The sequence below is a fragment of the Suncus etruscus genome, chromosome 8 (genome assembly GCF_024139225.1).
Source record: "Suncus etruscus isolate mSunEtr1 chromosome 8, mSunEtr1.pri.cur, whole genome shotgun sequence".
In the NCBI taxonomy this organism is placed as follows: Eukaryota; Metazoa; Chordata; class Mammalia; order Eulipotyphla; family Soricidae; genus Suncus; species Suncus etruscus.
This window is the reverse complement of record NC_064855.1, coordinates 4,679,644-4,695,611: the sequence shown is the minus strand read 5'-3', so window position 1 is coordinate 4,695,611 and position 15,968 is coordinate 4,679,644. Positions and strand designations below refer to the sequence as shown.

The window sequence follows — 15,968 nt, the reverse complement described above, 5'->3', positions numbered from 1 at the left end:
ACATTTTACAAAAATTTATATTTTACAAACCTCCCTGAATATCAAGGCTTAAAGAATAACATAACATTTCTTATATACAAATATTTTACAGCTGTACCCAAAAAGGGAAAAGAAAGGAAGAAAACAACATATGCTTAGTTAAGGGCTGATGTTACCCTAGCCACCAAAAATAAAATGAAATATTCAAATTATTAGCATTTAATACAATTATAACTTAATAGTCACTTTGTCATTGACAATGATTGCTTGAGCAGAGGGGTGAGATCCCAAGGTCTGGTATAGAAGCTGCTGCAGCAGCACAGTGTCTCCCCTGCATACTAGCTCCTACCTGTGCATTGCCCCATCTATACTGTATGTGTATGCTCTTAAAAACCTTTCCCACCAGAAACTTCTATTAAGCAGAAAATGGGAAAAGAACAAAAGATTAACAAGACAATTGCTCTTTGAGATATGATTACTTCCCTTGTGCATGAAATATCCAGAACCTAGGAAAGGCAAAGGCAATGAATAATTCTTCTGTACATTCCCTAAACACTTGTTTTGTTTTTGTTTTTTGTGGTTTTTGGGTCACACCCAGCAGTGCTCAGGGGTTACTCCTGGCTCCATGCTCAGAAATTGCTCCTGGCAGGCACGGGGGACCATATGGGACACCGGGATTCGAGCCAACCACCTTTGGTCCTGGATCGGCTGCTTGCAAGGCAAATGCCGCTGTGCTATCTCTCCGGGCCCTGGTTTTTTATTTTTATTGTTTTTTGGGTCACACCCAGCAGAGCTCAGGGTTTACTCCTGGCTCCATGCTCAGAAATTGCTCCTGGCAGGCACGGGGGACCATATACATTCCCTAAACACTTAAGCTGAGTTTCCTGGACCATATTTAACTACCAGCATTTGCATGTCCTACTTCTAGGCATTGCCCTCTGATGTTTCACTGCTCCTGGTTTCTATGTCTCAGTTCTCAAGCTCTACTTTACAAGTATTTCTTCAAGGGGAGAAGAGGCTGAAACAGCAGCGATGCAAGCCATTCTTCCCAAAGCCATTTCTTCTCAGCCCTCTGTCTTTATGTGGAACTCTTTTAGTTCATCCTCTATGAGAGGAAGGCAATTCTCATCATTTTCAAGAGATTCTTGCCATCCCATTGCTTTCACTAACTGATGTTTTGCCTCCAGAGAGTATGAGAGGACCTCCCTTTCCTCATCTATAGGGTGAATTAGACTATCGATAGGATTGTCTTCCTCTCCATTTTCCTTTGGTTCTGGTGTGCTGTTATCCTCCATATCCTCCACCTTGCTACAGTCTCTGTTCTCTGAGAAGTCTCCATTCTGGTCATCCTTCAGAGTCTTCAAGATCTCATTCTTCCTTTCAGAATTTTGGTGGGTCAACTTGGTTAGACAAGAGGAGCTAATTTCAATTGGGGGTGTGATGCTGAAGGGACTTTCTTTGGGAGAACTCAGAATTGAGCCACTAGCCAGTATTACTGGTTTGGTACCAGACATTGGACTGGTAAATGCGGACTCCTGACTAGAAGAAAGGGATCCTGACTTGTGTTCCATTCTGTTAGCTTTCTATTCTGAGCTTGGAAGGAGGTGGTGCAGGCATAAGAATCAGGTTCTTGCATATACTTGGAATCAGTTTCAAGTTGGAATTTGTTTCTATTTGTATGATGAGATCCTGGTGAGGTGAATGCAGCAGAGAAGGTAGCAGCAGGATCCTCTTTGGAAACTTTTTTTGATGATTTGCATCTTAGGCAATGGGTTGGCACAAGCTGGATTTTCCCATCCTCAGAGCAGCCTCTGGCTTGAGTTATGGGTAGGTGGAGGCCTGCCCTGTGAGTCTCCTGGTTTCTGGACCGAGTGGGTGCATATAGCACCCAGTGAAAACATGTCTCCTTACATTTCTGTAGCACTCGTGTCAGGGTACACTGGAGAATGAGGGCACCATCCTCCTCTCAAACCACTAACCTGCAGGAGCAGCAGTTGTCCAATCTTCACTCCAATTGCCACTCCAGTCTCCACCTCTCTTCTCCTCTGTTCCCTCTTGGCCAGGTTGCTTTCTGCTATTTTTGTTTCTCTCTTCCATTTTTCCTTTTCCTTTTCTTTGCTGGGTTTTTCCTAGACAAATAAAGATAAGCCAGCTGGGCTCCAGAGTTTGATGCTTGGGGCCTGAGATGCAGCACCACCTGGGCCATACTGGAGTGGGATGGGGCAAGGTATTTGTGGTTCTGGGGATCAAATTCAGGGCCTTGCTCCCTTCCATACATGAACTGTAATCATGAACACTATCTCCCCCACTCATTGTGCCTCTCTCTCTTTCCCTTCTCTACATCACTCTTACAAGACACAAGTTTAGGTGTTCTTAAATGTGGCCACACTGACACTTTTTTCTTGAATTCCTTGATTGTGACTTTTGTCATCAAAGGTTATGTCACTCATTGACCATGCAGGTGAACCCTAGAAATCCTCAGGATCACTGTATAGGCTTGTCACCCCTATATTACTGTAGAGGATATGGCTACTGTCTGTCTTCTGCACAGCTCTGGTGGTCATCATTGTTTGCTGACACAAGTACAGTAACACATCAGCACAGTGTCATGGGACAACTAGACATTGGCTGGTGCTTGCTATGAAGCTCCTGTCCACAAAGGGACCTGGGAGGCTTCCGTGGCCATGGCTCATGTCTTCCCCATCCTTGGGGACCTGGCTCACCTGGACAGGTTCTTTGTCCTGGACAGAATGACTGCAGAGTGCTTGCTTCTCTGGGACTTTGACAGGGAGATAAAAATTTTAGTTCATAAGTTAATCATCACTGAGCCGAGTCATTTTATTTTTGCCGGTGGCTAGAAAAGGTCCCATCTGAATTTTCTGAAAGAATAACACTGTCTTCTTGAGTGCATTGCCTTCAATTACTCTAGATTGTCGTGCGATTAAAATTCTAAAATCATACCAAGGTTATATCCATTGTATTTTTGGGCATTGTCCTAAAACAGTAAAAACCAACCATTTAAAATAATGTTTAGAAGTTTAACATGACATTATAATTTCTTTTTGGATCTGTATCGACATCTTTTGTTTTTATTTATGTAATTTTGATTTAAGTTTCTTTGGGTTTTTGTGGCGGGGGGGGGGGGGTACTTGACTTTGCTCAAGGCTTTCTTCTGGCTCTGTGCTCAGGGGTCATTCCTGTTAGACTTGGAGGATCATCTGGGGTAATGGAGACCGAACCCGGGTTGGAAGGAAGTAGAGTTATCTCTCTGGTTCTTTTGTTTCCTTGTTCGGTTAAAACATTCTCACAGACTTTGCTAGTAGATAAATTGCTGTGAGGTGAGGTATAAATGCGATGGTTTGATCTTGACCCTGCCATTTTGTGATCATGTGACATTAGGCAAGGAAACTTTTATCTTAGCTCACTTTTTCTGCAGATAGTAGCGAGAGCCAAAAAAGACAAAAGTCAATTGTCTTCATACAGATTGTACTACAGAGTGAATTTTCTCTAGGTAATCTAGAGGTAGATGAAAGATTAAAGAAATTTTTTGTATTAATAAGGTTGAGTACTGTGAAATAGAAACCCCTGCTTTTCAATAGTCAGTGATACAAGATTAGCAGAAGGTAACGTCTGACTGTTGGCCAGATGCTTTCTGAGCACCAACAATGTCCACTTCAGATTATTTGTGCCCTGTCATCACACTGTGCCATCACTGGAGAAGAATAACTCAAAGGATAATCAGACTTTGTGGAGATATTTTTGGAAACAGAGACGGTAGGAAGCTCATTCAGTAAGAATGGTTTCGTTTCTTGTAGGAATTCACTGTAATAAAACAATTTTCTCTCTCTGAGTAAACTGCTTACTTAGCATGATACTTTTTACTAAAGCATTTGCTACAGCTAAAGGCCTCAGTGTGCTGATAAAATGTTCAAAGTGACCGAGAAGATGTATATGTTTGGGCAGACGAAAATGCGCATATACCCATCTGTGCACTTTACATTTGATTCTATGTGTTCCTCTCCCTCCCCCTAACTTTTTTTTTTATTATATCTGATTATTTATATAGTATTTTGTTTTGAGTAATACTGGTGCTACTCAGGGCTTACTTCTGCCTCAGTGATCAGATAGTGCTCGTGCACAATAAGGGGTGCCAGGTCAAAATGGAATTGGCAGCTTGCTTATAAGGTCAGTGCCCTCCCCCTGTCCTTTGTTTTTTTTTAAATAAATATATGTATTTAAGCACCATAATTACAAGCATGTTTGTAGTTGGATTTTAATTATAAAAAAAAAAAGAACACCCTCCCTTCACCGGTGCAGCCTTCCCACCAACAATGCCCCCCATCTCCCAACTCCCCCATCACCTGCCTGTATTCAAAACAGGCATTCTACTTCTCTCACTCATTAACATTGTCATGCTAGTTGTTAGTGTAGTTATTTTTTTGTTTTGCTTTGTTTTGTTTTCTGTTTTTGGGGGGGTTCACACCCGGTTGTGCTCAGAGGTTACTCCTGGCTCTATGCTCAGAAATTGCTGATGGCAGGCTCGGGAGATCATATAGGATGCCGGGATTTGAACTACCGACCTTCAGCATGCAAGGCAAATGCCCTACCTCCATGCTATCTCTCTGGCCCCAGTGTAGTTATTTTTCTAACTGCACTCACCACCGTTTGTGGTGAGCTTCACATTGTGAGCTGGTCCTTCCAGCCCTCATCTCTATTGTCTCTGGGCATTATTATTATAATGTCTTTTATTTTCTTAAAACCCATAAATGAGTGAGACTATTCTGCATCTGTCTCTCTCCCTCTGACTTATTTCACTCAGCATAATAGATTCCATGTACATCCATGTATAGGAAAATTTCCTGATGGCTGCATAATATTTCATTGTATATATGTACCACAGTTTCTTTAGCCATTCATCTGTTGAAGGGCATCTGGGTCGTTTCCAGATTCTGGCTATTATAAATATACTGTAATGAATATAGGTGTGCTCTCCTATTGCTCTAGACCTGCCTTTATGTTCTTCTCCCTGCTGTCTAGTCTGCATTGCAAGAGGGGTACCCTCAAGAAGTGGGACCACATCTCATTTTTGCCCAATACTCATTCATGGGGGACACGAGTCACTGCTCAGAGCACAGTGCTCAATGGGAAATGGACAAGGGAGGCCAGGCGGTGTAAGAAAGACTTATTAGTGCTGACCATGGCCGAGTTGGAGTTAATTAAACCTGGACTGGACCCTGTCACTTGCCTCTTTTCAGACTCAAGCAAACCCCCAGCTCTTCAATTCCTTATTTCTAAAAGAATGATCATAATGCATATCTATTCATGAGCTGGTTTGGAAGGGAATTCCAGCTTTGGCTACTGTATTTGGCTCAGAACAGATGCCTATGATCTAAACCCCTTTATTGAATAGAAAATAAAGACAGAACAAACACATGTTCCCACAACAAATAAAAACCAAGGCAAACAAAGCTAGACCAAATGATCCAGTGCTGATATTCATTTCTTGCTACACACATCTCAGTGAGTTTTAGACAATTTTTGAACTAACATTAGATTACTAATGATGCTGTTAGGAAAAAAGCATCACAAGGATTAATATGACGTGCTATCAAGATTTGTATTGTTATTCTTAAGTTAGACACTGTGTTTATTGATGTGTTCTTTACTTATAGTTTTTATAAACCAATTTTCTTTTTAGATGTTGCTAATATTTTATCTTGCAGTTTTATATCCAAGGTTTTTTTAGCTTCATGGAACCATTTTAGTCCTGATATACACCACAGCACTGAGTGTGCCTTCCAAAAGATTTACTAAGTAGAATTACTGAAACAAACATTAGTTTGATTCTTTAATCCTTGTTATCTTTATTCTTTTATTTGTTCAAGCCCAATTGTTGAAATGGAGTCACTCATTTACTAAATATTTATTGAACACCTACAGTGCATTAATTACTGGTTACTGGAAAAGAAATAAGCATGCCATCACATTGATTCATATATTAGAGATATGTATATAATACATGAAAATCATTCATATATTTAGTATTTGTTAAAATATATAATATATGTCAAATATACTGCCCATCTTGAAGACAGGTTTGTTGAGCTTGCAGAAGTTGAGATTAAAAATCAATGTTTCTGGGCCCGGAGAGATAGCACAGCGGTGTTTGCCTTGCAAGCAGCCGATCCAGGACCAAAGGTGGTTGGTTCGAATCCCGGTGTCCCATATGGTCCCCTGTGCCTGCCAGGAGCTATTTCTGAGCAGACAGCCAGGAGTAACCCCTGAGCACCGCCGGGTGTGGCCCAAAAACCAAAAAAAAAAAAAAAAAAAAAATCAATGTTTCTGGTTCCTCAGGGGTCAAGTGCATGCAACTCTGGGATTTTAACCTAACGTTGCAAAATTGAATATATTTCAAAATAATAACCAATCAAGTATAATATGTAGCTATAAAGAGTGTGTAGTCAGACTTGTCTTGGTTTGACTTGGTAGAAAATTTATTTGCGAGCTCAAATTATGTGGAAGAATCCTAAGAGTGAGAGGACTCAGAGTCCTAAGAGAGTCAGAGAGACAAACAGGAAGAAAATGAGAGAGATTGTGTATATATATGTGCCTGTGCTTAAATTTTGATATATGTTTAGATTATAAAAAGATAAGGAAATTCAACTATCCTCTCTCCTCTCTCTCCTCTCTCTACTCTTCTTTCCTCTCTCCTTTTTCTCTTCTCTCTCCCCTCTCTCCTCTCTCTTCTCTCTCCCCCTCTGTCTCTCTTCTCTCTCTCCCTTTCCTTACTCTCTCCTCTCTCCTCTCTCCCCTCTCCTCTCTCTTCTCTCTCCTCCTGTTTCCTCTCTCCTCTCTCTCTTCTCTCCTCTCTCCCTCTCCTTTCTCTCTCCTCTCTCCCCTCTCTCTCCTCTCTCTTCTCTCTCTCCTCTCTCACCTCTCTATTCTCTCTCTTTTCCCTCTCCCCTTTCTCCTCTCTCTTCTCTCTCCTCTTTCTCTCCTCTGTCCTTTCTTTTTTCTCTCCCCTCCCTCCTCTCTTTTCTCTCTCTCTCCTCCTTTTTTTTTTTTTTTTTTTGGTTTTTGGGCCACACCCGGTGACGCTCAGGGGTTACTCCTGGCTATGCACTCAGAAGTCGCTCCTGGCTTGGGGGACCATATGGGACACCGGGGGATCGAACCACGGTCCGTCCTAGGCTAGCGCAGGCAAGGCAGGCACCTTACCTCTAGCGCCACCGCCCGGCCCCCTCTCTCTCTCCTCTTTCTCCTCTCTCTCCCTTTTCTTTCTCTCTTCTCTCTCCTCTCTCTCTCCCTCTCTCTTCTCTCCCTCCCTCCCTCTCTCTCTTCTCTCTCCCTTCCTCCCTCACTCTCTTCTCTCTCCCTCCCTCCCTCCCTCTCTCTCTCTCTTTTCACCTAGCCTGTGATTGGCGATTGGCGATGACAGTCAGTGCCTTAAACACAGTCAACACAGCTGGCCAATGAAATGATTCTTCTTAAATAACGATCCTGGATGAGTGCTAGTTTCAAGGCAAATAATCCAACACTCAAAATCCAAAAATACATATAAGAATTCAGATAAAGATTCTGACTTTGAGATTATGTTGTTAAAAATTCTAACCAGAATACTAAGCTTCTAGACCTTATTATGAATCTGTAGTAAATACAAGAAGGTCAAAGAGTGTTTTATGTGATAACGCAGTGATACAGTCAGTGAAATCCCAGCTGTGGAAAATTACAATCAGATAAGCCAGTTTTACCCACGTGTGACTTTTAAGGAAGAGAAAAAGAATATGAAAAGAGGAAGTCTATGGATTAAAATATAGACTCACAGATTATAGTTTATGGAGTGATCAAAACCCTGATTTTAATGGGTTACAGTAAAAACTATTTCTGAAACAGTAATGTAACTACTGGCTGAATATTTGCTGATAGGAATTACATAATTACTGGCAGGGACAAAGGCATTCTGATTGTATTTTTTAAGAATAATGACCATTTAGAGAAACACTACGAAGTATTTGCAGATAAAGTGATACTGATATGAAGAAATGGTTTCACAATAAGCTGAAGGAGAGAAAAATGGGTTAGAAAATAGAGGAAATAGATTATGCCTTAGGCTGGAGTTCTACTTATGACCCTTGCTTTACATGCTGCTGAATTTGATTCAGTCTGGATCCAGGTCACTGCATATAGTTTCTGAGCACTGCCAGTTGTGATCCCAAAAATAAAGTTTGGGTTTGAGTTAACCTTGGTGTAAGGTGATGCTGGATGAATTCATTTATTCTGTGCATACAAATATTTGAAACTTTCTATAATAATTGCCTTAGATAGGAAGTTAGAAAATAAGTAAAGCTTGGGGCCAGATCAATAGCACAGTGGTAGGGCAATTGTCTTACACGCAGCTGAGCCAGGATGGACCTGGGTTCAATCTGCAGCATCCCATGTGGTCCCCCATAGAGCCAGGAATAACTCCTGAGTGTCACTGGATGTGCCCCCCCCCAAAAAAAAAAAACAAAAACAGAAAATAAGTAAAACTTTTCCCCAAAAAGACCTCCAGATCTAATAAGATCAGTAGACATGCATGCAAATGCTTGCAATACAGTGAACATAGACTGTGGGAAACAGTACTGAGCATGAAGAGAGAAGGGCTATCCATAATTATAAACTGATAATTCTTAGAAGATATGATCATGCAACATGTCTGAACTCCCCAGAAAAATAGAGCCAACATCTGTATGTAAGCATCTTTTGTTAGTAACTTCAATATATCATAAAATTAAGCTATCAAGACCAATTTAATTACATCAATAGTTAAAAATATGGCGAGTATAAGAGACAAAAATCATACTCCTTGTCAGTGAAGCCATAGGTCTATCTCATTCATCCATATTCCGAATCCAGCCTGATCTTGCCTGAACTGCAATGGGCTCATGCATGTCTGCTACTGTAATCCAGTGTTTCTCAGCCTCTTTGAACCTTATTTCTTTCTTATTTATTGTCCTCCCTTTCTACCGCATGGTCCCCTAGTCTTGTCTGACCTCAGGGGCACCATGTATTGCCAAGGTGGTCCCAATAGGCCCCAGAAGCACAACTTCATGCTGGAGCAACAAACCCCAAACTGAATTGTCTGGTTATTGCCTTGGGTCCCTGAGCATCTGTAGGAACAATCTATAAACCCCCCAAACTTGCAAAATTTACTCATTATTTTTTTTTTTTTTGTATCTGGGAGTTTCCCTTAAACATTTTTTTTTTAATTTTTATTTTTAATTATGAGAACAAGGGTGCAAAGAAAGAGGACAAGGTAAAGTTACAGTGGAAGGACAATCACCCATAACATAATTCTCAGAAGTCCCCTTGCTGATATCTTAACTTTGAAATTTCAGCCAAAGAACATTAAGATAAATAAGACAGAATCCATGTACAATTACTTTGTTCCTCAAGTCCCCAGATTGTAACCCATTATAATATTTCTTAACAGTACACAAGGCAATCTAAAGCCATAAAACTTACGTAACTCCTTAAACATTACAGGCATAGTATTTTCTTACATTTCCATATACATGCATATTAGCTTAAGTTAACATCAAATTTTAAGTGAGTTCTTTTTAAGGATTAGAGTTAAAGAAGCACAGTAAAAATGGTGTTAGAGTGGCAATTGTTGTTTGCATAGGCCCACCAATATATGAGGGACATGGAAAGAAATAACGTTGGCCTAAGTACAAAGAGACCAGACCCCTGAAGTTTCTTGGCACAAGACGAAGTCTAGGCTCCAGGCAAGGTAGATCGTCCAATCCAATACATTGTCTGTAGTGCCAACACACTTTTATTTTTCACACAGTCTCTGTTGTTGGTATCATGTTTCTGTATTAAAGATCCTGGAATCTGCATATCTTACATTGAAGTCAGGAGGTGGAGCATCCTCTCCTTTCACCTCACAATCAAAGGGCAATGCAGGGAGCCCTGTCCTGTAAGCAGGTCGTTGTTGTTGTTAAGTCTTCTCAGTGTTAAGGGAAGTCTCTTTTGAGCAGGTCGAGGTCTGAGCAGTGTAGGTCTTCCTTGGTAGAGGATTGCTTCCAGGTGATGTTATAGACCAGCCTGGATGTTTTGTGGATGGCTTTCCTGGTTCAGGTGAGAATGGAATATGTCCTTTCTTCTGAGGTCTCTGCCAGGTTGTTATGTCAATGTTCAGGTTGTAAGGTCCCTTTGCACTACAAGATTTGTGTGTTCCAATCTCTATTAGATAGGATCTTATTTGTATTTATACTATTTTCCCATTTTAATGTGCCTATGCAAATAAGAAGCAATGCCACATGGTGTTATTGGCGCATATGGGGGCCATAAGAACAATTACAATGATTCCCAAGACATGGTTCAATCATAAGCATTAAACTGGGGGACTCTTCCACAAAAATTCCTGGTTAAACAGCAAGAAATCCTGGCATTCGGAGTGTCTGATCCCAGCCAAGCCTCTGTAGGTTTTGGATGCCTAGGAAGGAATTTCTCACCCCCCTCCTCCCAAGGCTGGATTAACCAGGCGTGGCCCTGAAGACCCGCCTGGTGTGGGGGAAATCATGCTCGCCTGGACAAAGTGGTCAGCCCAGGGGTCCTATGGCTAGCTGTCCTGCCCGGAGCCCCCAACATACCAGTCAAAAGCCCACGAAATCCTGGCATGTGGAGTGTTTTGAGCCCAGCCAAGCCTCTGTAGTTTTTGGATGCCTAGGGAGGAATTTCTCACCCCCTCCCCCAGGGCCCGATTAACCAGGCGTGGCCCTGAAGACCCGCCTGGTGTGGGGGGAATCTTGTTCCCCTGGACTAATTGGTCAGCCCAGGGGTCCTATGGCTAGCTGTCCTGCCCAGAGCCCCCAACATACCAGGCAAACACACCAAGAAATACTGGCATTCGGAGTGTTCAGAGCCCAGCCAAGCCTCTGTAAGTTTTGGATGCCTAGGAAGGAATTTCTCACCCCCCCCTCCCAGGGCCGGATTAACCAGGCGTGGCCCTGAAGACCCGCCTGGTGTGGGGGAAATCATGCTCGCCTGGACAAAGTGGTCAGCCCACGGGTCCTATGGCTAGCTGTCCTGCCCGGAGCCCCCAACATACCAGTCAAAAGCCCACGAAATCCTGGCATGTGGAGTGTTTTGAGCCCAGCCAAGCCTCTGTAGTTCTTGGATGCCTAGGGAGGAATTACTCACCCTCTCCCCCAGGGCCCGATTAACCAGGAGTGGCCCTGAAGACCCGCCTGGTGTGGGGGGAATCTTGTTCCCCTGGACTAATTGGTCAGCCCAGGGGTCCTATGGCTAGCTGTCCTGCCCAGAGCCCCCAACATACCAGGCAAACAAACCAAGAAATACTGGCATTCGGAGTGTTCAGAGCCCAGCCAAGCCTCTGTAGGTTTTGGATGCCTAGGAAGGAATTTCTCACCCCCTCCTCCCAGGGCCGGATTAACCAGGCGTGGCCCTGAAGACCCGCCTGGTGTGGGGGAAATCATGCTCGCCTGGACAAAGTGGTCAGCCCAGGGGTCCTATGGCTAGCTGTCCTGCCCGGAGCCCCCAACATACCAGTCAAAAGCCCACGAAATCCTGGCATGTGGAGTGTTCTGAGCCCAGCCAAGCCTCTGTAGTTTTTGGATGCCTAGGGAGGAATTTCTCACCCCCTCCCCACAGGGCCCGATTAACCAGGCGTGGCCCCGAAGACCCGCATGGTGTGGGGGGGAATCTTGTTCCCCTGGACTAAGTGGTCAGCCCAGGGGTCCTATGGCTAGCTGTCCTGCCCAGAGCCCCCAACATACCAGGCAAACACACCAAGAAATCCTGGCATTCGGAGTGTCTGATCCCAGCCAAGCCTCTGTAGGTTTTGGATGCCTAGGAAGGAATTTCTCACCCCCTCCTCCCAAGGCTGGATTAACCAGGCGTGGCCCTGAAGACCCGCCTGGTGTGGGGGAAATCATGCTCGCCTGGACAAAGTGGTCAGCCCAGGGGTCCTATGGCTAGCTGTCCTGCCCGGAGCCCCCAACATACCAGTCAAAAGCCCACGAAATCCTGGCATGTGGAGTGTTTTGAGCCCAGCCAAGCCTCTGTAGTTTTTGGATGCCTAGGGAGGAATTTCTCACCCCCTCCCCCAGGGCCCGATTAATCAGGCGTGGCCCTGAAGACCCGCCTGGTGTGGGGGAATCTTGTTCCCCTGGACTAATTGGTCAGCCCAGGGGTCCTATGGCTAGCTGTCCTGCCCAGAGCCCCCAACATACCAGGCAAACACACCAAGAAATCCTGGCATTCGGAGTGTCTGATCCCAGCCAAGCCTCTGTAGGTTTTGGATGCCTAGGAAGGAATTTCTCACCCCCTCCTCCCAAGGCTGGATTAACCAGGCGTGGCCCTGAAGACCCGCCTGGTGTGGGGGAAATCATGCTCGCCTGGACAAAGTGGTCAGCCCAGGGGTCCTATGGCTAGCTGTCCTGCCCGGAGCCCCCAACATACCAGTCAAAAGCCCACGAAATCCTGGCATGTGGAGTGTTTTGAGCCCAGCCAAGCCTCTGTAGTTTTTGGATGCCTAGGGAGGAATTTCTCACCCCCTCCCCCAGGGCCCGATTAATCAGGCGTGGCCCTGAAGACCCGCCTGGTGTGGGGGAATCTTGTTCCCCTGGACTAATTGGTCAGCCCAGGGGTCCTATGGCTAGCTGTCCTGCCCAGAGCCCCCAACATACCAGGCAAACACACCAAGAAATACTGGAATTCGGAGTGTTCAGAGCCCAGCCAAGCCTCTGTAGGTTTTGGATGCCTAGGAAGGAATTTCTCACCCCCTCCTCCCAGGGCCGGATTAACCAGGCGTGGCCCTGAAGACCCGCCTGGTGTGGGGGAAATCATGCTCGCCTGGACAAAGTGGTCAGCCCAGGGGTCCTATGGCTAGCTGTCCTGCCCGGAGCCCCCAACATACCAGTCAAAAGCCCACGAAATCCTGGCATGTGGAGTGTTTTGAGCCCAGCCAAGCCTCTGTAGTTCTTGGATGCCTAGGGAGGAATTACTCACCCTCTCCCCCAGGGCCCGATTAACCAGGAGTGGCCCTGAAGACCCGCCTGGTGTGGGGGGAATCTTGTTCCCCTGGACTAATTGGTCAGCCCAGGGGTCCTATGGCTAGCTGTCCTGCCCAGAGCCCCCAACATACCAGGCAAACACACCAAGAAATACTGGCATTCGGAGTGTTCAGAGCCCAGCCAAGCCTCTGTAGGTTTTGGATGCCTAGGAAGGAATTTCTCACCCCCTCCTCCCAGGGCCGGATTAACCAGGCGTGGCCCTGAAGACCCGCCTGGTGTGGGGGAAATCATGCTCGCCTGGACAAAGTGGTCAGCCCAGGGGTCCTATGGCTAGCTGTCCTGCCCGGAGCCCCCAACATTCCAGTCAAAAGCCCACGAAAACCTGGCATGTGGAGTGTTCTGAGCCCAGCCAAGCCTCTGTAGTTCTTGGATGCCTAGGGAGGAATTTCTCACCCCCCTCCCCCCAGGGCCCGATTAACCAAGCGTGGCCCTGAAGACCCGCCTGGTGTGGGGGGAATCTTGTTCCCCTGGACTAAGTGGTCAGCCCAGGGGTCCTATGGCTAGCTGTCCTGCCCAGAGCCCCCAACATACCAGGCAAACACACCAAGAAATCCTGGCATTCGGAGTGTTCTGAGCCCAGCTAGGCATTTGTAAGTTTTGGATGCCTAGGAAGGAATTTCTCACCCCCTCCTCCCAGGGCAGGATTAACCAGACGTGGCCCTGAAGACCCGCCTGGTGTGGGGGAAATCATGCTCGCCTGGACAAAGTTGTCAGCCCAGGGGTCCTATGGCTAGCTGTCCTGCCCGGAGCCCCCAACATACCAGTCAAAAGCCCACGAAATCCTGGCATGTGGAGTGTTCTGAGCCCAGCCAAGCCTCTGTAGTTTTTGGATGCCTAGGGAGGAATTTCTCACCCCCTCCCCACAGGGCCCGATTAACCAGGCGTGGCCCCGAAGACCCGCATGGTGTGGGGGGAATCTTGTTCCCCTGGACTAAGTGGTCAGCCCAGGGGTCCTATGGCTAGCTGTCCTGCCCAGAGCCCCCAACATACCAGGCAAACACACCAAGAAATCCTGGCATTCGGAGTGTCTGATCCCAGCCAAGCCTCTGTAGGTTTTGGATGCCTAGGAAGGAATTTCTCACCCCCTCCTCCCAAGGCTGGATTAACCAGGCGTGGCCCTGAAGACCCGCCTGGTGTGGGGGGAAATCATGCTCGCCTGGACAAAGTGGTCAGCCCAGGGGTCCTATGGCTAGCTGTCCTGCCCGGAGCCCCCAACATACCAGTCAAAAGCCCACGAAATCCTGGCATGTGGAGTGTTTTGAGCCCAGCCAAGCCTCTGTAGTTTTTGGATGCCTAGGGAGGAATTTCTCACCCCCTCCCCCAGGGCCCGATTAATCAGGCGTGGCCCTGAAGACCCGCCTGGTGTGGGGGAATCTTGTTCCCCTGGACTAATTGGTCAGCCCAGGGGTCCTATGGCTAGCTGTCCTGCCCAGAGCCCCCAACATACCAGGCAAACACACCAAGAAATACTGGAATTCGGAGTGTTCAGAGCCCAGCCAAGCCTCTGTAGGTTTTGGATGCCTAGGAAGGAATTTCTCACCCCCTCCTCCCAGGGCCGGATTAACCAGGCGTGGCCCTGAAGACCCGCCTGGTGTGGGGGAAATCATGCTCGCCTGGACAAAGTGGTCAGCCCAGGGGTCCTATGGCTAGCTGTCCTGCCCGGAGCCCCCAACATACCAGTCAAAAGCCCACGAAATCCTGGCATGTGGAGTGTTCTGAGCCCAGCCAAGCCTCTGTACTTCTTGGATGCCTAGGGAGGAATTTCTCACCCCCTCTTCCCAGGGCCCGATTAAACAGGCGTGGCCCTGAAGATCCGCCTGGTGTGGGGGAAATCTTGTTCCCCTGGACTAAGTGGTCAGCCCAGGGGTCCTATGGCTAGCTGTCCTGCCCAGAGCCCCCAACATACCAGGCAAACACACCAAGAAATCCTGGCATTCGGAGTGTCTGATCCCAGCCAAGCCTCTGTAGGTTTTGGATGCCTAGGAAGGAATTTCTCACCCCCTCCTCCCAAGGCTGGATTAACCAGGCGTGGCCCTGAAGACCCGCCTGGTGTGGGGGAAATCATGCTCGCCTGGACAAAGTGGTCAGCCCAGGGGTCCTATGGCTAGCTGTCCTGCCCGGAGCCCCCAACATACCAGTCAAAAGCCCACGAAATCCTGGCATGTGGAGTGTTTTGAGCCCAGCCAAGCCTCTGTAGTTTTTGGATGCCTAGGGAGGAATTTCTCACCCCCTCCCCCAGGGCCCGATTAATCAGGCGTGGCCCTGAAGACCCGCCTGGTGTGGGGGAATCTTGTTCCCCTGGACTAATTGGTCAGCCCAGGGGTCCTATGGCTAGCTGTCCTGCCCAGAGCCCCCAACATACCAGGCAAACACACCAAGAAATACTGGAATTCGGAGTGTTCAGAGCCCAGCCAAGCCTCTGTAGGTTTTGGATGCCTAGGAAGGAATTTCTCACCCCCTCCTCCCAGGGCCGGATTAACCAGACGTGGCCCTGAAGACCCGCCTGGTGTGGGGGAAATCATGCTCGCCTGGACAAAGTGGTCAGCCCAGGGGTCCTATGGCTAGCTGTCCTGCCCGGAGCCCCCAACATACCAGTCAAAACCCCACGAAATCCTGGCATGTGGAGTGTTCTGAGCCCAGCCAAGCCTCTGTAGTTTTTGGATGCCTAGGGAGGAATTTCTCACCCCCTCCCCCCAGGGCCCGATTAACAAGGCGTGGCCCCGAAGACCCGCCTGGTGTGGGGGGAATCTTGTTCCCCTGGACTAAGTGGTCAGCCCAGGGGTCCTATGGCTAGCTGTCCTGCCCAGAGCCCCCAACATACCAGGCAAACACACCAAGAAATCCTGGCATTCGGAGTGTCTGATCCCAGCCAAGCCTCTGTAGGTTTTGGATGCCTAGGAAGGAATT

At 46.9% G+C, this 15,968-nt stretch overlaps 1 pseudogene; it reads right to left on the bottom strand.

Moving 5' to 3' along the window:
* Window positions 1-903: 903 nt before the first annotated feature.
* Window positions 904-1,739, bottom strand: LOC126016072 (vasculin-like protein 1; annotated as a pseudogene).
* Window positions 1,740-15,968: the final 14,229 nt, after the last annotated feature.